The sequence below is a fragment of the Watersipora subatra genome, chromosome 5 (assembly GCF_963576615.1).
Source record: "Watersipora subatra chromosome 5, tzWatSuba1.1, whole genome shotgun sequence".
Lineage (NCBI taxonomy): Eukaryota > Metazoa > Bryozoa > Gymnolaemata > Cheilostomatida > Watersiporidae > Watersipora > Watersipora subatra.
In genome coordinates, this window is record NC_088712.1 from 50,380,210 (window position 1) to 50,402,892 (window position 22,683).

The 22,683-nt window shown below is 34.8% G+C and overlaps 2 long non-coding RNA genes across 3 annotated transcripts; both read left to right on the plus strand.

Annotated features, from left to right (window-relative positions):
• The first annotated feature begins 2,116 nt into the window (after window positions 1-2,116).
• Window positions 2,117-10,121, plus strand: LOC137396715 (uncharacterized). The gene is made up of 3 exons (XR_010978597.1): window positions 2,117-2,254; window positions 6,113-6,169; window positions 10,022-10,121. It is a non-coding gene; the product is annotated as an uncharacterized lncRNA (long non-coding RNA).
• A 4-nt stretch (window positions 10,122-10,125) lies between these two features.
• On the plus strand, window positions 10,126-20,157 carry LOC137396713 (uncharacterized). 2 transcript variants are annotated; one of them, XR_010978596.1, is made up of 4 exons: window positions 10,126-10,154; window positions 13,132-13,248; window positions 14,615-14,728; window positions 20,061-20,157. It is a non-coding gene; the product is annotated as an uncharacterized lncRNA (long non-coding RNA). The 2 variants fall into 2 exon arrangements; XR_010978595.1 differs by lacking the exon at window positions 10,126-10,154 and having other exon boundaries at window positions 13,039-13,248.
• The last annotated feature ends 2,526 nt before the right edge of the window (window positions 20,158-22,683 follow it).

The following is a 22,683-nucleotide window of genomic DNA, read 5'->3' on the forward strand; positions in this document are numbered from 1 at the left end:
CTCTGAACTTTGACGTTCTTACTTACTCCAATGCTTTTAGTAAAAGGCTTTCAATAAATTTTAAAGATGTTGTATTTACTCAGATATCATATATATTAAACTGAAAAAGAAAAGATTTAACAAAAGTTTTTACTGCTGCCTAATGTAGCAGTGTTTTTAAACTACTGTCATTGACAATCAGTTAGCCATGATGGATTAAGCATGCCGATAGCTTGTGAACTGTATACTGTTTTAAAGCATTGCAGAAAGCCCTGCAGTCTTAAAATAAATTTCATAGACATACCAGACAGGTGAGCCTTCCAGAAAGCATTTAAAAAGCATTAAAAGACACCTACCCTAGGACACTTATATTTCGCTAGTATTTAGTTTCGTGAGTAGCACACAGAATAAAATTTCGCTGCAACTTAATTTCGCAGCTCTGATGAGTGCGAAAATATAGTGATGTGAAAATAAATGCAGTGCAAAAAACAGATTACGTTCCTCAGGTCCAGTTTGCTAATAAGAAAAAAATTCAATTTGGGACTAGTTCGTATTTGTAAACCACAGGTTGAAATGTGTGGGTGAGATCGGCAATTCAATTTGATCACTTGCTGCCATTTGTTTTTTAGACTATCAATGACGTCTAGGTTCCTCCCGCTGTGACTTTCACACTCGAATCCCAAAAAAAAGAAAATAGATAGGTAGCAACCAACTTCACAACCAAAACTGTATAACCCTTACGCTGCCATAAACGCATTTATGCGTTTTCTAGGGGCCACTGCCATAAACGCATTTTTGGACTTTCTCAGCAATTGTCTGGTAACCTGATTTTATTATTTGTTGACCACATAACCCACGGTCTTTAAGTGTTTTATGAAATTGACTGTGTTGTCCAAAGATTTATCTATAAAATCAGCCTAAAACAACGAAGCAATTTTAAACTTTTGTTTGAGAATTGCTAATCTAAAAACGAACATTTTTCTGTGAGTTCATTAACTACCCCGCGCGAGTCATAAAACAGGTAATTAGTTGTTGATGACATAATAGCCAATTTAGATTTTCGTGATTATACAGATAATTAAAGTAGAACTTGAAAAAATACTGTATACATATCATGAAGCAATATCGACAATTTCGGTAAAATGGCTGGCACTAGGCCGGTAGCTAATTTGTACATGGTTGGCAGTGGAAGAGATAATGTGGTTAGACCTGATGAGGGTTGATATTGTTTTTGGTTGGTAATAAAATTCATCACTACAATAATTATTCCGCAATTTTATGACTTCACCTACCAGACTTTCATCCTCATCCGTTACAAATTCGGTGACTAAACTGATATAATCTTAATTTGCTTTGCCATGCTGCTCAGTTGGTGTATTAGCTATAATGAGTTTACCAGAAATTTCCCATTGATCCCAACCACAGACGAAAATTGCCTGCATTTCTAATATGACGATTTTATTGCGGATATCAATGAACAAAGCTATTTAACTTCGCGTTTTCGCTCGTTCGTTATGGTAGTTTAGTTTCGCTCATTAAATTTTCGCGAGAGGATGACACCGCGAAAACGCGAAAGTTAGATGCCGCGAATACATAAGTGTCCTAGGGTATATGCTTCAAATATTTTTTTTTAAAGCATTTTATGCACTATGCATATATTGTTTTTTAAATTTGTGCTCAAATTCATCCCCGCTTTCATCATTGCCTTTTGAACTAATGATTTGGCAAGTCTCTTGCAGTTGTTGTTTTAAAAATATAATGATATATTGTATATATATATATTATTGTGCACGTGGTAGCGTATAAATTAAAACCATCAAAAATTTACAAATCCAGTAGTGAAGTTTATCTTATCTTGAAATTATCAGTGTGGCACTCCTTTGTCTGCGCATGCTAAGGTGAGGCCGGGTTCAGACCTGGGGACAGCTGCGTAATCTCGACTCATTATGTATCCAACAGCTGGAAAGCAAACAAATTGTGTAGCTGCGTATGGGCATCAAACTAATTTAATTGCGCAAATGACGACATTTCTTTCTGTAGGACATAATAGTCGCGCACTCTGAGCTTGTAGTCCATGAGCGATCGCTTGCATAACAGGTACTCTGTCACGCGTGTCTTAGATGCCATATTGGTTTGAACCAGGCCTAAGTAAGGCTGTAAATCTACCTCATTCCATCTCGTTACAGTCAGGCTTTTAGCTTTAGTTTCTGATTTAGACAAACAAGGATAGGCTAAAACTCTATTTAAGAAATAGGACAGATAGTGGAGGTAGCAGGTATGTGTGCTTATGCTTTAGCTCTGGCTTACCATGTACCTTGGGGATTACATTGAACTAAAGAATTTGTGGTTGTCACTCATCCAAAGTAGCAAAAAATTAGGACTTTTATTAGAAGCCTGAATGATTGTAGCCTAACATTTATTTCATGTTCATGTTTTTAACGCAGTCATTCTGACTTTATATATGTGTTAGTCGTATAACAACTGAAAAGCAGAAAATCAAAGAAGAGAAAGGCTGTTATGAATGCTTAGATATAAAGTTATAGGGAGCAAAAAATATACAGGTACAAAAACTCACCTGACCGCGCAGGCCAAGACCTTTTATTAGAAGCCTGAATGATTGTAGCCTAACATTTATTTCATGTTCATGTTTTTAACGCAGTCATTCTGACTTTATATATGTGTTAGTCGTATAACAACTGAAAAGCAGAAAATCAAAGAAGAGAAAGGCTGTTATGAATGCTTAGATATAAAGTTATAGGGAGCAAAAAATATGCAGGTACAAAAACTCACCTGACCGCGCAGGCGAAGACAACATATGTAGTTTTAAAAGCTGAAGATAACTGTAGAAATGTCAAGTGATTTGCAAGAATTGAGAGTCGCTATCCTTGGTAATGTTTCCGTCGATATGGATTACAGAAAAATGTTGTCTTGCTAACTGGTTGCTAGATGCATGCTTTACATTAAAGCTTCAAGGTCGCGAATGATAAGTTTTTCAACTTTTTAAAGATTTCAAGGGATTCAAAAATGTACAGCAACTGTTTCAATAATATGGTTTACAGAAGGATGTTTAAGAACTGAATAGTGAAATGGTATATACAGTCAAACATGGATAACTCGAACTTCAAGGGACCGAGCAAAAGTGTTCGAATTATCAGAGCATTCAAGTTATCAGAGCACTGTCACAAGTCCATATATTTACTTATTTATTAGTAGATACATGTACATATACAAACTATAATATAAATCAAAAGCACAAATGGTTTGTTTCAAATTAAATGCTTCTAATGTAAAGTTTAAAACGTTTTCATGAAAAAGTATAGAGATTTTTCTATCACTTGAGATTGGTTTGTTGTTTGAGGTGATGTTATTGCCAGGACGTTTTTCAGATTGACATTGGCAAAACTTGATCGTTGTTGAAATGCTCAAAAGAAAAGACATTTTTTTCTTTTGGGGTTTTACCCACGATCAATTTTGCCGTTTTTTCTTGAAGTTTATGCAGATTACCTTACTTTACCTGGGATTCGTTAAGAGCAACACTCTGAGGCAGTTCAATTAGAAGTTTTACGAGGTTTTACGGTACATTCTATATCACTCACGCTTTTTTAATAGATACTTATTGAATGTACACATGTATTCTGTGTTTAGGTCAAACGATGAATAGTTTTTTGTAGCTCAGACAACGTATACGTTTAATTACAACATTTTTAAGACGTTTTAAACATTCAACATTCCGACGTTGATTCAACACGGAATCAACGTCGGAAAACTATTCATCACGGGCTAGCCGAGTCACGCACTCAAGGATTTTCGCCACGCACATACAAAACAACATGCGATTTTTGTCTTGTATGTGCGTGGCGAAAATTCTTGCGCCCGTGACCCGGCTAGCCCGTGCTATTCATCGTATCGCAGTATAAATCAAATTTCACCAAACTTTTAGAAAAGTCGTTGACAAAAATATTTTGCCGATGGTGGTAATAACGACGCTTATGAATTACGAAAAGATGAAGTTTACCTCTATGGCTTTGAATAGGCCGTTTCGGTAGCTGTTGGGCAAAAAAACAGTTCGAATTAACAGTGTTGAGTTCGAGTTATCTATAGCAATTTATCATTACGTGGGAACGGACCAAAGAAACTGTTCGAATTACCCATGTTTTCGAGCTATCCGTGGCCGAGTTATCCATGTTTGACTGTAATTTATATTGTAATATTCATACAAAAATTATTTCCGTACCATATGCTTATCAAAGCTTCCATTGCAAGGCAAAAGTTAGCAGTAGTTCATTTTTCAGTATAGAAATTTAGGACGAAAAATGGATGTAAAATGAGCAACATTGTATAATGCTAGAACTACATGTAGCATCAGCTTTGCTAACAAGGCTTTGTGAAGGATATTAGATACGCATGACATGAGAAAAATCTTTTACCATGGATGTTTATATTATTGAATGATATTATTAATATTCCCAGTTGCAGATATTACTTAAGAGAAAATGACTATTTTGCCATAAGCTTAGCTTTTGAACATTTTTTTGATTGGCTAATCAACCATGATACAGATACATGCAAAATAATTAAGCTCTCTGTATACACATTAATATGCTAGTTAGCAACAAATTTGTGTGTAGCATTAGCAAAATCAATGACTAAAATTTGCTTTATAGTTTTCCAGTGTGCTGCAGGACCCTTTTTGTCTCTTGTGAGCTTTAGCTTTCAGAGCCAGACATTACCCAGTTCAAGAACTGAAGGTCATAATCTAGTAGCTAGCATTATTTAACCATCCATTTGTATATAGCTGAGCGTATGGCATTATGTAATAGCATGGCTGGGGGTTGTTTAGTTCAGGCTAATCCCATCGGCCACTGTCAACACCTCCTGTCAACACCTCGCTGGCACTTGTTACATGCATTACTCATGCTTCTTTGTCTAATGGTGCGTGTACACTGGCTGATTTTGTCACCCATTTTGTCGAGCACAGACCAATTTGATGAGTCGGTGTCGGCATCGGTAGGTGTGAGCAGAGAGATCGGTGTTGGTGCTGATTTGAAAGTCGGTGTCCGGTGAATCCCAGCAGCTCATCAGCCAATCATAAGCTAGGAGCCTCTGATTAAATGAGCCTAAGCTTTAATGGCAGTTCTAAGTTTATGAAACGAAAGGGCTAGGTTTAATGAGAGGCTAGGAGACTGTCATTAAACTTTCCCTAGTGCTCTTTCTGATAGTGAGCTTTTATTTAAATTTATTAAAAGTGAATAGCCAGTTGTATGACTACTACTAGTACTACTACTAGTTCAACTACATGTACTACTTTAAAGGAATTTGCCGGCCCTTACTTGGCACGATCTAAATTATTTCATACAGAAATAAATTGAGTGTGATTTTATTCAAGGTTTTATTAGCGAAGGAAATTTACTAGCCGAGGAGCGTACGGCCATTCGCTCTGTCTACTAAGTGAGCGTTGCGCCCTTATATACAATAAAATTTCCCGTTCCGGCTAACGGACCGAGTAGGAACACCAGGTAACAATGTTTAAATGGCCAATAATTAGGCCCGCTAGTGCGTTGATATGACAACATAAACGACGACAATTGATAGCCTAACGAGTAACAAGGCTATAATAAAAAGGAAAACACATATAATAAAATATTTATAGACATAAAATATATACAAACATATAATTACATATAATACAGACTGTCAGAGCTCCCGCAGCTGATCCTGCCATCAACAAAATCTAATCGTCATCGGAAGATTCCATTCAGCAATCAGTAGTTGCTTCTAGCGGTAGTAGTAGGAGCAGTAGTAATAGTGTAGTACTAGTATATAAATTTCCACATCAAACGCGTTGATTTTTATGTGTACTCGTCTTTGCGTGGTTGGGTGAAGGTCAGAACGGCGAAGCGCTGTGATTGGCTGTTGGTACCGAAAAAAATGGTTCGATCGTTGCAATGTAAAGGGGAGTCGGTGTCGGCACCCATACGTGAAATGTCTGAGGTACCGGTCTGAGTCAGAGTATTGGCACCTAATCGGAGTCGGTCCTGGCCAGTGTAAACACACCATAACTTGTGATGTACTGTCTAACTGGTCTTGGTCAACATGAATGCATGCTCACCATCAATTGTCTTTTTTTCTGTAGATTCTGCAATCGTGTTTCGTAATGATGCTATGATGCCTGACTTGCTTTTGGTTGCAGGTATGTACTGACAAGATAAAACAGTGAGACTCTTTTTTCAATTTTATTTTCAGGGTTTAATTATATGGTCTATAATTTTGATAACAACTGTGATTTAGTCTTTAGCTGAACGCCCTCTTTTCTTGTTATTTTGTTACTGTTACTCATGCCAACAAGAAATTTGAAAATCATATTGTTTTAACTAATTATAATAGGAAAGGGTGGAGTACTATTTAAGATAGCGTTTTTCTGTAGACCCACATTACAAAAATCATAATTAGCAATCAATATAGCTCTGGTCATGACATTAAAATTAACATTTTTGTGGTTTAGTGTCATGCTTAGCCTCTGAACATTGATTTCAATGTTTTCCAATGTTTCTAACTTGAAAGTTTTGAACTCTTGAGATTACACCATACTGACCCTCTTATAAAGCTTAACCCTGTCTATAACAAATATGATTTCATCTAGTTCTTAATAGCCTAGCCGAATAACCTTACCCACACTGTGTAGTACTGTCCTGATTGTATTGTGGCTGATTTTTGTTAGTACAAATTAGGGTTTGGCACTAGCAGTGAAACTCACTGAAAATTCATGGGGTTATCTTCTCTCAAATCTTGTAATTAGAAAGTTTGAGTATTTTTATCTTGTTGGCTAGAATTTAGACTGCTGCGTGTGAGATTTGGTGCTTGAATTATTTGAACAGAATGGATTAATGTTGGGTTTACTGGGACTGAAAGATGTGTGATATTCAACAACCAGGCTTGCTACGAACTAATGCAACTATGAAAATAATTATAATTGCATTTCAATATCATGATGACTAAGCTGGTGTCTTGTAATAATTTAGGTTGTACACATAAAACACCATAGATATAGCATGTTTCAGTCAGTTCTACTAGTACAATTAAATATGACATGGAGTCGTGTAGTGTTTTTATAATTTTAGTCTCCATTCTTCTTATTTGAGATTCTGACGCTTGTCGCCAATGTTTTTTGTAGTTCTACCTGCAAAATGATAAAAAGTTATTTTCACCTGTAAAATTACAATTTAAGTATATATATTGAACAATACTTAAACTGTTCTATGTACTCGAAGAAGAGATAGAGATAAGGTTTGAGTGATCAAAAAAGATATATGTGCATGCAGGGACAAGAACACTCCAGATAACCTAATCGCAAACCAAGAAAACCTCTGTAGTCATAAAAGCCGAAGAAACTGTAGAAATGTCAAGCGATTGGCAGTAGTCCAGAGTTGCTATAATTCATAATGCTTTGGTAGATATGAATTACTAAATAATTTTTCAGCAAGCTTAGCTTTTGAACCATGATACAGATACATGCAAAATAATTAAGCTCTCTGTATACACATTAATATGCTAGTTAGCAACAAATTTGTGTGCAGCATTAGCAAAATCAATGACTAAATTTGCTTGATAGTTCTCCAATGTGCTGTGGGACACCTTTTGTATCTTGCAAGCTTTAGCTTTCAGAGCCAGACATTACCCAGTTCAAGAACTGAAAGTCATAATCTAGTAGCTAGCATTATTTAAACATCCATTTGTGTATAGCTGAGTGTATGGCATTATGTAATAGCGTGGCTGGTGATTGTTTAGTTCAGAGAAATGGCTAATCCCATCAGCCACTGTCAACACCTCGCTGGCACTTGTTTACATGCGTTACTCGTGTGTCTTTGTCTAACTTGTGATGTACTGACTAACTTATCTTGGTCAACATGAATGCATGCTCACCATCAATTGTCTTTTTTTTCTGTAGATTCTGCAATCGTGTTTCGTAATGATGCTATGATGCCTGAATTGCTTTTGGTTGCAGGTATGTACTGACAAGATAAAACAGTGAGACTCTTTTTTCAATTTTATTTTCAGGGTTTAATTATATGGTCTATAATTTTGATAACAACTGTGACTTAGTCTTTAGCTGAACGCCCTCTTTTCTTGTTATTTTGTTACTGTTACTCATGCCAACAAGAAATTTAAAAATCATATTGTTTTAACTAATTATAATAGGAAAGGGTGGAGTACTATTTAAGATAGTGTTTTTCTGTAGACCCACATAACAAAAATCATAATTAGCAATCAATATAGCTCTGGTCATGACATTAAAATTAACATTTTTGTGGTTTAGTGTCATGCTTAGCCTCTGAATATTGATTTCAATGTTTTCAAATGTTTCCAACTTGAAAGTTTTGAACTCTTGAGATTACACCATACTGACCCTCTTATAAAGCTAAACCCTGTATATAACAATTATGATTTCATCTAGTTTTTAATAGCCTAGCCGACTAACCTTACCCACACTGTGTATTACTGTTCTCATGGTATTTTGGTTGACTTTTGTTAGTAAAAAGTAGTATTATACTCACTGGAAATTCGGGAATTATCTTCTCTCAAATCTTGATATTTAAAAGTTTGAGTATTTTTATCTTGTTGGCTAGAATTTTGACTGCTGAGTTTGAGATTTGGCACAAGAACTCTTTGAGCAGAATGTATAAGTGCTGGGTTTACTCCACTTGAAAGATGTGCAATATTCAGCAACTATGCTTGCTATGGACTAATGCAACTCGGGAAATAATTATAGTTGCATTTAAATATCACGCTGACTATGCTGGTGTCATGTATTAAGTTAGGTTTTACACAAAAAAACACCGGAGATGTAGCATGTTTCAGTCAGTTCAACTTGTTCAATTAAAATGACATAGAATGGTGTAGTGTTTTTATAATTTTAGTCTCCAATCTTCTGATTTGAGATTATCACGCTTGTTGTCAATGTTTTTGTAGTTGTACCTGCAAAACAAAAGAAAATTATTTTTCATTTGTTTTTACAATTTAGGTATAAGGAACAATACTAACCAAAACAGTAAATAATGCAGTATCTCATCAATGTTAGCCCTCTGAACCCTCACAGCTGGTATTACGGAATTGCGTAGGCTGTGGCAGAAACCTTAATGGCGGAATACAGGCTTCCATATGGTTCTGTTTACAAAATATGTTTTTAAGCAACAGCAAAAACTAATAAAATTAATTTTTTCGCAGGATGTTAGATTCTGAATTTCACTTCCATTTGTAACATTTTTCACTTATCTTTATCTACTTCTTTCATTATAATAACACATTTTATTAGAATGATATCGCGAAACAATCAATATGACTCATTCGTTGGTAGGTCATAAATGACTGTGATACAAATGTGGAATTTTATGATAATAAATATAAATTTCCAGTATATTTTGAGTCATGAAAGGATGATGAGTGTGCTATGGATGAATATTATCTGTAAATGTTTAATGAGTGTTTAAAATCGTGCGAACTTTTATAGTTTTAGCCCGAATAATGGTGACATACTGTTTTTTTCTGTTTGATGACATCTGCTGTAGGTTGTCCGACGTTTTGTACTGCTGTTTCACCAAATATCATTGCATTGTTAGCACGTTTAGCTATATTTGGTAAAAAATTAATAACTTCGGATTGCTGGACATATTGTCTAGGTTTACTGACACGCATTGATTAGATCGAGCAAGGATCAACGGGTTAAAACTCGGTTTCGTATCATGGATTTTTACAAGTTTGTATTTATATTTAACAACTATGATATTATCTTACATGTATTTACATAGCATTGTCTAATTTATTTGAAAATTAGAGCTTTAACTAGCAAATGTGGTTGCTGTCTAATGACACAGGCTTGGGTAATATTTCATACCAAGGGTTAGCACAAAGCCATTTGCATAGCTATTCATCCATAACATCTCGTGTATTGCTTTTCATTTGACCAGCACTTTATGTATTTCTATATCAAATTCATTGACATACACACTGGTGGTGACTCATGGTTCTTTCATCTACATGTATATAGGCCTGGGCGGTCATCAAGGTCCTCTTCCTTGCATTGTCTTCCGGAAGATTTTGGCGATGAGTAGATCATAAATGTCAGTTGAACGCTTCTTCCCTGTCATTAGTCACGTACCCAACCTAATTTTGAACAGCTGGTAAGTCATCATTGACTACTTGACTTGATGGGCTTTGTACTTAATGACCTCCCATATACTCTCAACACATTAGTCATAACTTATAATAAACTTTCATGGGTAGCAAAATCGTAAATGATACAGAATTTGAAGCGAACACGAGTCAATACACAAACCGGCTATAGGAAATCAATTGATTCTTCAGAAGATTGCGTCAGTCTACCCCAAACCTTCAAAATAAATATATTGATATATATATATATATATAACAATAACCAATAAATAGATTTAAGAATTCAAGCAATTTATGTTTACACAAATTCTGTACCATTCACTATCTCACTACCCACTTTCGCCTTGAAATTCTAGAAAATTAGAGATGCGAGCTTGCAAGGTGGTTTTTGATGTATCACTAAATGCCCAAAGATGCGAAAGGCCAGTTACGGAAACTACATCACTCGGTTTTCCCGTCAGGTCTGCTTCAGATTTGTTTTAAAAAGGTTGGCTGAAAATGAGAGTATAAGCAAATCGAGAAGTTTCCAGCCAGGAAGAGATGATTTAAAAATTAAAATGAAGAAAAAATAGAATTAGCTCTAATATAAGATCAGAACTTTTTTTTCAAGAATGTTTTATTAAGCTGAATTCAGTTATATTAAATTTATACTTTAAGTTTGTTTATGCGATGCCACAAAAGTGTAGCGTACCAAGCGTGTTGCATCAGGTCTCTCTCTCACAATCATTAGTGCTATGATTCTCTGAAAGGTAAGAACTCCATACGGTATGCTACTGTATGGACTGCTGCATACTGCCACTACTCAAAATTATGTTGTACATAATACTGCTACATTTTAATGCAGACCATAACCATTACATAGGTATTTGTAGCCTTGGGGGCATGGGTATAGAGCATGAATAGATAAAATCATGTATTTTTTCATTGTAATATCTCTTATTGGTAGTTTTTTAGAGGATGGCAACACAATAATTTATCTTTAGTTAATTTATATAAAAAACATTTTTGAGATAGGACTTTAAGAAAATTAACTTGCGAGCTTTTGTCCCAGAATGCATTTTGCTCTCATATCAGACATGACTGTACAGTAGGCGCTGCTAAAATGAGATGATCAGTTCTAGGAACGTTTACATGATAAGGATTTTTCATTATAAGAATGTTAACATACATGTAAATTGTCTAAACCATTTCAGGACCTTTCCAAACTCGCTCATGTGAGAATCCGACTTAAATTCTTTTGAATGTATTGGCGGTGCCATAACTGTATTATTGGCTTTCATCGACAACTTTTCATGATCAACCTCATTGGTTTAATAGACCATGATTGTGGTAATTTGACAATAATTTGATGAAGAGCGCATAGTTTGACGCGACAGCGACTTACAACAATTGACTAAGAAAAAATAGTTTCACTATAAAAAAGCGATAGTACCTTTTCGTCATCTATTCGTTCTTAAGAGCTCAAGATTGCAACTCCAACTCATGACATTCAGATGCACCGACCAATAGCCTTAAAGTATTTATCAACAATTGCACTGCTATATGTACCGATTCTCTGTTCCATTGTCACTTCAGACAAATTATCACAAGAGTCAGAATGTCATGGAAATTGTATGTATTATATGTATAATGCTTTATGTACAGTGTTGGGAAAAAATCTTTGTCTGCCTGTTTAAGTAAGTGTAGCACTGCAATAAATTCATCATAATTTGAAATATTTTGCACCGCATACATAAAACCCTGTATCAAAACAATCCTAATGCGCTGAAAAATAGAAATAACTAGATTTTAAAATTGCCAAATATCTTCTATTGTATCAACCGCTGCCTACTAATTCACACTGCATACCAGAAAATATGTCATCGCAAATTTCGTTATTATCTCTTCTTTAATTATTTTCTAAATTGAAAATAACAGTCTTGTACTGTTATGGGCCCAGAAAAAAGCCATTGGGGTTGTTTTGCATTTTAATATTTTATCTGGTAGCCTTTGCAGACTATAACCATTCTGCAGCCTTAGGCATGCTGTGAACAAGCCTCACGAGCGCTTGAGTGTTCATAATCTGAAACCAGCAATCATGTTGGACAGCTGGTTTTTTCAAACGCCTTGATCGTGGTAGATCTTTGGTGGTTTGATGCTGCATTCATTTCTTTACCACTTAATTTTCTTTAGATTGAAATACTCTAAGCTTCTTCACTATTTTTCTATTGCTCAGATTGCCCATCGTATGCAGGTGAATGATGAGGTCGTTGACACATTTCTTATCCATGGTTGATGTTGACGCTGGTATGAATTCTGGGATCTCTAGCTGTTCCTCTTTTAACAAGCAAAACTGTAAACCTTTGCTGCACATGCTGTCCAACAGGATCTTTATTGTTGTGATAATATTCCACTTGAAAATTTATAATGTCATATTGCGTTTGAAAATGAGTTAATAAGCACTGATTCACATTGATTGGCCTATAAATGATTATTGATCCCTGATTAACCGTAATTTTATTACTGATGGTGTCAACAAGATCTAATGTTAATTTACTTTTAAATGATGCATGGTTTGTCAGGGTTTAATCCCTCTACATGACTACTACAACAAATTTACCTAAAATGGGCAGTGAGGTTTGAGGTGGACAAATACTTTTTGACACCCCTGTATGTCGCTTTCTTTTCTCGCAGGTGTGGCGAGACAGACTAACACTCAAATCAAACTTTAGAACTCGCCCGATGATACACTTTAAGTTATATGGAGTTTTTTACGTGGTACGAGGCAAAAACTTCACAAAATTGCCCGACTTTTTCTAGAATTTATGCTATAGGAGGTATACGTTATAGGAGCATCTACTTTACTCTAAAAGACCATGTGAGTTTGTGAGGTACAAATATCATGTTTAAAGTGTGCAATAGCTCCCATGTAGGATACTTTTGCTCCCTCATCATTAATTGAACTTGAAAGTTTATTGTGTATTATCTAATTTTTATCACTTTTAGCCTTGCTTGTCCTCTAGCGCAAAGCCGACCTATTGCTCCTAGATGTGACTCTGGCACTTATGGAATAAAAGTGCAAGCTGAGTTATCAGTAAAGATTTTGACAGAACTGTTCATGAAGTGAGTGTGAGAGTGCTTTAATTTCAATGCTGTAGTTTATCCCATTTTCTTTCCACTTAACATGGAATGTTTGATTAGTACGATATTTTAGGCAGTTTGAGGCCGCTTGTTTTTGGGACAATGTTTAATTATGGCTGCTGATGTACTGGCGGTTAAGACATTTGAAAAGCTGATAATGGTGTTTTTATAAAACCCCGACAACAAATTCAGAGTAATTTTTTGCTTTGTAGCATATTTGACTCAATAGAACAAGTGTTATCGCTGAAGCATTCTCTTAAGGTGAAAACAAATTAGGCGATAATTAGAGCGATATTGCGTTAATAGTTAGAGCTAATCTGCGTTAAAATTCACTCAGCGTGTTCATGCAGAGCGATAAAGCTAGAATTTCTCTAAACAACTTTATTGCTAACGAGATGCATTTCGATTGGTTAGTTCTTACCAGAATGTAATTTTACGGCGGGTAATTATTTCTTACCGATGTTCAACAACGTACATCAGCTCCAATTTTCTATTTTGTTACGAAACATCTTCAGAACGAACACTCAATTGTTCATGAATTTAACAATAGCACCCGCAGTTCTGTCCATCATAACAAAATTTAAAAAAAAACTAGTTGAAAACCAACATCCGGAGTCAATCGTTGCGCCGGTTGACCATCTTGAGAACGGTAAATATTTAATATATTAAATATGAAAAACCACTACAAAATAAAATAAGTATAAAAAATTGTAAAAACAATACAGCTAAAAATACAAGAATCGTTTTTCTTTTGTCTTCTTGTAGTGTAGGCAGTGTACACTCTTTGAAATTTGGAGATAGGTTTAATAACAAATGTGGAGGTTGTTTATTTTGTAGTCTAGACGACGACATTTTGACTGGCCTAAATTTATCAACAACTCCGAAAAAACTAATGATACGGATTTTTATTGGCAGTTTGTGAGCGTGCCCATTATATCATTTTGCTAGTAAATCACTCGAGTGTGTTTATGCACGCACCAGCGATATCTTCGCCCTCATGACGCTTGCAATAAAATCGCCTAGTGTGTTTGGACCTTAAAAGCTCCTTGCTATATTTTCACAAAAGGCGAATATACCTAAACCTATACATATACTGATAAGGTAACTTACCTCCTCAAATAGAGTTGGCGTTCATTAAAAAGATGGCGCTCGATTTTCAAAGCAATCTCCTGATGTGGTCCCAAATAGCGGTGCCAATCAAATCAAGGTGCATTCAAATATAGGTTTAACGGTAGCTCACTTTCAAAATTTTTTCCAATACCAAATTGAAGGTGGTCATAGACTCTGTGCATAAAGTCCTCATCAACTTATTTTTTTATACAATGTTAAAATCTTTGTTCTTTTGTAGAAGTTGTTTAATCTGGAGAACGAAGATGAGCTCACCACGCAGAACTATTGTTCTTTAATCATGTTCTCACAGAACTAATCATATTGGCCTACAAGTGTTTTGAAAAACTGAAGGGTAAGTTGATGAGTCCTCTACTTTTTGTAGTCCTAATCTTCTGATAATTAAATTGGGCTTTGATGACTAAAGTGAGCTCTGGAGACTGCAGTCATTACATTGGGTAGTTGGCTACACTAAAATACTATAGCACTGACAATCCGCAAAAACAGTAAAACAATAGTTATGAAGCAAAATAACCATGTATGGAGTGGCATGTACAATTGATATTTAAATTGTACAAATACAATATCAAAGTATTAAAATATTAACCATTTTTTAAAGATTGAATGTATTTCTTAATGAGTGTAGCCTGGGTTTTCCGAATGGAAAAAGTATAAAACACAATCAGATTTTGGTCTAGTCCATTAACTGAGTGCGTACAACAGGCTGCGCAGTGCAGCTCAGCACAATGTACGCTTATAACCAAGAGCAATGCGCTAAAAAATATTTGTACAAAACATTTCTTATTAGTGAGTAGGCAATTAGTTAGCCGGTCATATGTGTACCTAATAGGAAAAAAACAATCGCCATCCTGCATCTAACTAATAGAAAACATGTTAACAGCCAACAGCGACCAAAGTTTTTTGAGAATCATTATTTTTGTTTTTACAGTTTATTATTGCAATAAACAGCTGTGTTAGACCTTTACAGCTACCAAGGTTTTAGAAATGGGCAATAAATAAACCTTTGGAAAATGGACTACTGATTGCTACCTATTGTATCAGCAAAAGAGGATGAGAACCTGACCAAGCTCATACTGCAACACACTTTTTAGATTTTTTGTCGGTAACATTAGGCGTAAAACCTTCTGCTGATTAATGTGTATGTTAAAAAACTCTGATAGGCGGTGTGGTTCATAAATAGGGTCATCTTAATCTGAGGGCACACTTCATTGGTGAAAATTAGGTCTTTATTAAGAGCCATCACATGTAGGACAAATTAATGTACCAAAGTCTGTTCTATTCTAATAAAAAGTGTATTACGTTATTCAATAGAAAAATGATATGGTAATGATGCTACTACTACCAGGCACAATAGCCTTTTAGCTTTTACTTTGAAACAATTTTTATTTACCCTTTATGGCCACAATGTTTGCGCTTTAATTCTGGAATTGTCTGTTTGTGTAATAATGTTCTATCTACCAATCTTTCATACAAATAAAAGTGTCCTCAAGAACCCTGGCCATCATTTTTAGCTGTTTTTTTATGAAATCTAGAGGCATTTGAAACGTTCTCTCTTCCAACAGCGTCCATAATTTTTTAACCTTGTCTTAGCATTTTACAACATATTGAAGGGTAAAGTAACAATTTGTTCAAAACTTCATGAACTTGTAGTATGGCTCTTACTCTGTTTTTTTTACACTAAGCCTGCTTATAAAAATGCTGATGAAATGCAGTTGCATTTAAGTTCTGCATAAATTGTCTAAATTGTTTTTTATCACGGCTTCATTAACAAATTAAAGACTTGGTAAATTTTGATCTTGCAGCCATTTTTCCTAATTGTGCACACAGTATGATGCTCAATTACAACAAGGCATGAAGTAAATGTAATACGAAGCAGTTTTTGCACTGATTTCTTATGTCTTATTTTTATGTTGAAGCTGTTTCAGTGTGAACTCTTAAACTACCAATAGTACAGCTCGTTTGGCAATGTGTTTCTGTATGGCCAAGTGCTGCATGATGCGGCTTTAGCAAGCTTTTGTACAAATTGTTTCCGATTACTGATTAATTAGTAAATTATCTTATTACATCTATACCTGATTGAAAACAGCTATTATTTGCATATGTTGAGCAAATAAGAATGCGTTTACAACCTGAGCATAGTTTTGCTTTGCAAAAACTTGTTTTATGAAATCTTCTTACTGATGACCAGTAATTTCAAAAGCAATACAGCCATAAATGGTTACTAACTTCAGATCTATAGACTGAGCAACTTTATTGAGCAATAGTACTAATGAGAGTAATTATGTTCATCAGATTAATTAACATGTAAACTAATAATATTCATAAATCATCCGACTAGAGTTTTGTGCTTACCTCACAGTAATTTCAAAATGGACGAAAAGTGGTCCCTCTCACTCGACAACTCGTTGGTAATATTTTTGGGGGCATGAACTAACATAAAAACTTATGCTGACAAACTTGCTATAAAAATATTGTTAATAAACAATTGGGGTGTAAAGTTATAACCATTTATACACTCTTTTAGAAATTAAGTTTCACGAAACACTTATGTCGCGGTAGAGAGATCCATTTGGTAGTAAAGGAGTTGAAGTTATCAGCAGGTAGATCATATGGGTTGCGGTCACAGAAAACATGGTTAAGTCGCAAATCACGAAGTTGAGTTATTCGACTTTGAAGTTGCACCAACTGAACTTATAATATTGGTAACAAATTTTGTAACCTGTAGGTCTGGACCAATCAAATAATGATCTTTCTGAATCTGAAGTCAGTTTAGCCAATAAAAGTATTTTACCATCGAAAAAAAACTTAAAACCGTTGCTATGCTAAACAAGAAGTACTGAAAAATGGTGTCCGCTAAAAATAATTGTTTCTTTTTTGCCGATTTTAAAGGTAACTTTGACATTTTGGATGCTTGTAATGAGTACTTTGGTATTCTAACTGATGTCAAAAGCAGCGAAAGTAAAGGGAGTTGTGGTGATATTTTCCTAACGATTCTTACAAGATTACTACAATATTTAATAATAAGAATAATTATTCAATTTTTATAAAATTATAATCAGATTTAGTTATGAGAATAATTATTCGAGTTTGCAAGGTCGAAGTATATAGTGACCGATGGTGTGCAATATGTTACTGTTGTTAATTTTCTAAAGATTTGGTTGATGATTTGGGTGTGCCCAATATCGCGATACAATCAAGCTGTTTTTAATATCTGCAAAAATAAGTAATACACTTTCTTATAAATATACAGCTATTTTTTTGACAACCAGCTAAAATCTGTTTAGATTTTTAAATTCAGCATAGTTTTTTGGATCCAAGTACAGAAATCTAAATAAATATCACAATATCTTGATATTGGTTGCTATGTCGTTTTGAAATGTAAACAAAACTTTACATTGGTTTTCGTTTCTCAAACTTTAATACCAGTTTTCTTGGAACTATGTTTTTGCACTAATGGTAAACGTGCTTCAGTTTTTTGACCATATAATCTGCTGTAATTAGGCTAGAATCAAAATTGTGTTTGCTAAATCTTGTAATCCCAACTTACCATGAATTCTGTGATCATGACACATATTAATAGTTAATGCACTGTTTGGAACTTATAGTGCTATTGTAGAACTACAATAAAAAATATGTCATCACTAACAGAAATTAACTACCAGTTTTGATTTTGTATAGGTGTCTTGTTTTCTATTACAGATTTTAATGTGTTTGCAAGACAAAATGAAGCAACTGCAAGAGGTTTATTATAGAATTTATTTCAAATTATGTTCTTATGATAGAACTTTCCGTAACAAACTTTCATTTGGCTAATACTTGTATCCATTTTTGACTAAAATAAGTCGAACCAATTTGTTTCACTCCTACTACCTGCCCTAAATTGGTGCAAATGGTCATCAGAAATGTGCTTTCTTTGCGCTGCTAAAATGGCCCATTAAATGTACTTTAATTTGATGAAAACTCAAATATTGGTTAATTATTGGCCTTTCCAAAATACCGTAAAATACTCATCTGATTTGCATGTACGACTTAGCTGCCCAAGTTGTCAATGCATGGTACTGGAGCTTGTTATCATTTTGCTTGTTGAAGGTTGACTTGCAACAAAATTTCATTACGGTTATTTGGTATCAAAAGATTCACCATGGCTTACTCTGCTGTGTTGTGTGTGCAAAATATGAAGAACTGTGATTACAAGCTCTTAAAAGCTAAAAAAGAAACAGTTAATCTCCGCGATCCTGAAACCGCAGTAGATTGGAATCAATTCATTTCTCTGACATAGTAAAATGATTTGGTTATTGTTTTGACACGTGATCTTCTCACATGAATTGTAAGTTCCGTAAAAGGCTCAATATAAAACTTCTTGTAGCACTAATTTATGACATAAACTTTGGGTTTCGCCAAAGAGCTCTTACCAAATATAGATGCTCGCTAGTTTAAAATTTTGTTTTGGGTTGATCTAATCGTCTAGTCGCAATCTGATCATGTGACCCATGCTTCCTGCCAAACAGCGCGCATAATTTCCGCAGCATTTTTTGACTATCACAGGTGACCAACAGGCTTGTCATGCTTATCAGATGATGATATGCATTCCTTCGAGCTAAGGTTAAAAATTAAACCATTTTTTACGGTAGGTTTTGAGATATCAGTGCTCAAAGTGACATCAATACAGTGATGAGGAAACAGATGCTTGAGGACAATAGACATCGTTTCATTGAATGCGTGAAGTGTAATTGTGAAAATATTTGAATGAATGAGGTTGCATGAAAGTGTAAACAGAAGCCATCTTGTTGAGCTACGTTCCATTTGACCCATGTTTGGAACGGGATTCTAATCTTCGGCAATTTCGTGATGGCGGCGATTAACTTTTCGCTTTTGAGCTTTTAAGAGCATGTTATCACATTTCTACATATATTGCACATGCAACACAACAGAGTAAGACATGGTGAATTTTTTGATACCAAATAACTGTAGCGTGAATTTTGTTGCAAGTCAACCTTTAAGCATTAGTAATCTTTTAGAAAAATGACAAGATTTTTTTTTGGAAACATACCTTTCAAGCAACAACGGTATGCGAGTGCCACTGTACGTAATTTTGATTAATATTCTTAAACTTCATAATCATTCTTAGTATTGACTAAGTATTATTGCATGTTTATAGTTGTCATGTTCTTGCATTCTGGTTGCCTGTCTACTGATGATAGCACTTGTACAGACTATATGTAAGCATAGTGTCTGGGATAGGAACTGAAACTCACAGTTAAAACCTATGGTGACCAGCTCTAAACTTTACTTTGCAATAATATCTAAAAGCCAAGTCCAGATCAGGGTCAGACTACTGACTATCAATTTTACGAATGAGTAATTGCTTTTGAAATACCACTTCAATATTTGAAGTCCTTTTTTTTTAATAGAATATGAATAAGTTTTTACATTGCTTAACTCGCGTTCTTCTATTGCCTACAAATCACAATGGTGACAAATATCAAAGCTGGGATTGAGAGTCATAAGCTAAAATATCAGATGCACTTCTGCTTGCTCAGTTTTTTCCTTTTTTTGCAGCAAGCAATGAGCTTACAATTGATTAGCTATGAAAAGAGTTTAATTTAAATCGGAAAATCATTCATTCAAAAAATGTGATATTTCTATTTTGTTATTACTAATTGCAGGGTGTTGCTATAACATGTTCTGCACCCACTCTGGTGCTAGACAAGTTATCTAAAGAATTGGCGATTCAAGGTTACAAAAGCTTACATATTTGGGGAGTTTTCTGGTCAGAGGAGAGCGGACAAAGGAACTTAGTGAAGGTAAATTAGAGTGTCAAAACACCAAAATATTGAGTGACATAGAATGAACCTTGGTGAAAAACAATATTTTTTTAGATGTATTTTACAAATATTGAGATGAAAAATTTTGTGCTAGTCCGAAAATTTCAATATGTATTTGGACGATGTATCTAATAGTATGCAACAAGCTATAGCTTTTTTTAACTCTAAATGACACTCGTATTGCTTAACTTGCATTTTTGTACCATTTACAATCTCTGTTTGTGAGAAATGTACCTTTTGTTCCAAATCCTGTTCGGCCTGTCATAGCTGTTTTTTGCAGTCACCATTCAATTTTCGGGATTAACGGGGACCAGGGTCTTTTGTGGCCAGTGAAAACCCACAAAATAAAAAGTAATGTTTTTAAGTATATACATTAATAAGCCAAACTTTAAGGCCAAAACACTTGCATTGTTTCATAAGCATAATGTATTTGTTTCCTATGTGAAAAGTAAACTTAAGTTCCTTTCATTGACTTTTAGGTCATATTCTAACTTAAATCCAAGTATTTTAACTCAAATTATGAATTTTTTGTAGTATGGGCATAGGTCAGATTTTTATCTGGTTGGAATAGCTGTACAGCAAATTTTGCTATAATGTACATGTATACCTATTATAACGCAAATTCCTCTCAATGTAAATAATTTATGTAAAGCTTTTGTTTGACCAACATAAGTAATGCCATATAGGGTAAAGTGTCAAGTTGGTGAAAGTTCCCAAAATTATTAACAAAATTTTCATAGTTGTCCTTAAAAATATCGCTTACATTCTTGCCAAACTTGAGCAATGATGAGATGCATAGGGTTCGCTATTATAGATACCAATACATTGTTAAACTAGTTTGTCATTAGAGATTGTCATTTTTGTCCAAAATATGTAAAATGATTCGCCTCGCAAGAAATCAGAAATATTTGAAGGAGATCTATCAGTGAAAGCTTTGGAGTGTTAATACAGACGGTTTCCTACTTACGAACATTCGAGTTACACACAACGGTACATACGAACAGGTCTGCGCGTATATTCATCGATAATACCGACGGTATTACCGACTTATTAGCGGCAGAAAGAGGCGCTACATAGAAGCATCACCCAGCATCCACCTTCCTCTGCCCAGTTCGTTGCAGGGCATTAGTGTGTGAACGTATCTCTAGTGCGTAAAGAACTTTTTTATTTTTCCTGTATGTATTGTAAAGGAGTTTGCCGAACTTTACTTGGCACGATCTAGACTAATAAATAAAAAGAAGAGAGTGTGTGTAGTTTCATTCAGCTTTTTTATTAGCGAAGGAAATTTCACTATTCGAGGAGCGTACATCTATCTGCTCTGCTCAAATAAATGAGAGCGCTCCGTTATATTCAGTAATATCAACTGTTCCGTCCTAACGGCAAACGGTGAGAACACCGGCTAACAAGGTGAATAAATAGGATCGCTAGCGAGTTGGTATGACAACAATAAAAGTGACGATAAATGATAGTGTTATAACATGATATCAGATATAACAATAGCATAACGAGTGAAACAACGGTATAATAAAAGGACGACACATAAAAAAGGACAACAAAGATAAGTTCTAGCATAACGATTAAAACAACGATATAATAAAAAAGGACAACACATACGATCAATAAGAAATGCTGTGTCATGGCCCGGCGTCCACCACAGTATTCTCTCCATTTTATTAAAAAGTTTTTTCAGTACAAACCAATTTACAGGCTACTTATACAAGCCTTAAACATACTAATATAAACCTTCAATATACTTATATACATGTAGGCCTTAAGCATAAGGTATAATACAAAATATAGCACTGAAGCAACTTACGACCAAATTCACTGTACAAACAATTGTTCGGAACGTAACTCGTTCGTAGGTTGGAGACCGTCTGTATACCAAGCTGAATGTCATGATATCTAGTCTCATCAAAATCTATCTTGCTCCCAAGCTCTTCCCGACGATGGATAAATGATAAGTCATACAGACACTGATTTTACTTTGTTAGCTAGCCGCAACAAGTATCAGCCTGTCTTTTGTGGCTTTTATTCACCTCACCTTCTGTTTGATCTCCAAATTCATGTTTACTACCTTCAAAACTGAATGTTTTTTAATTTTCAAATCAGTTGATATGAGCATCAGAGTTAAATTTTTTGCTGACCTAGAATTTATTTTGGTCATCTCAAATAGTCTACGAAGATGAACTGTTATAAACGAGTGCATTTGCACAGACATGCTAATGGCAAAGAGTAGCTTTATCATATAAGCAGAGACTAAATGGTGTAAACAAAGCTGAAAATCTGTTTTAATAGAAACTTCTAAACTATTTAAAGAATTTCAATAATGTCTATATAATTAATGATTAATGTATAATCCTAAATATTTAGGATTTGTTTGGAGTGCACGAGAGGACAACTCTGCTTTGCAGAGTAACCTGGCAGTAACCCTATGCTTAATTTGTACATGTATGCATTGCAG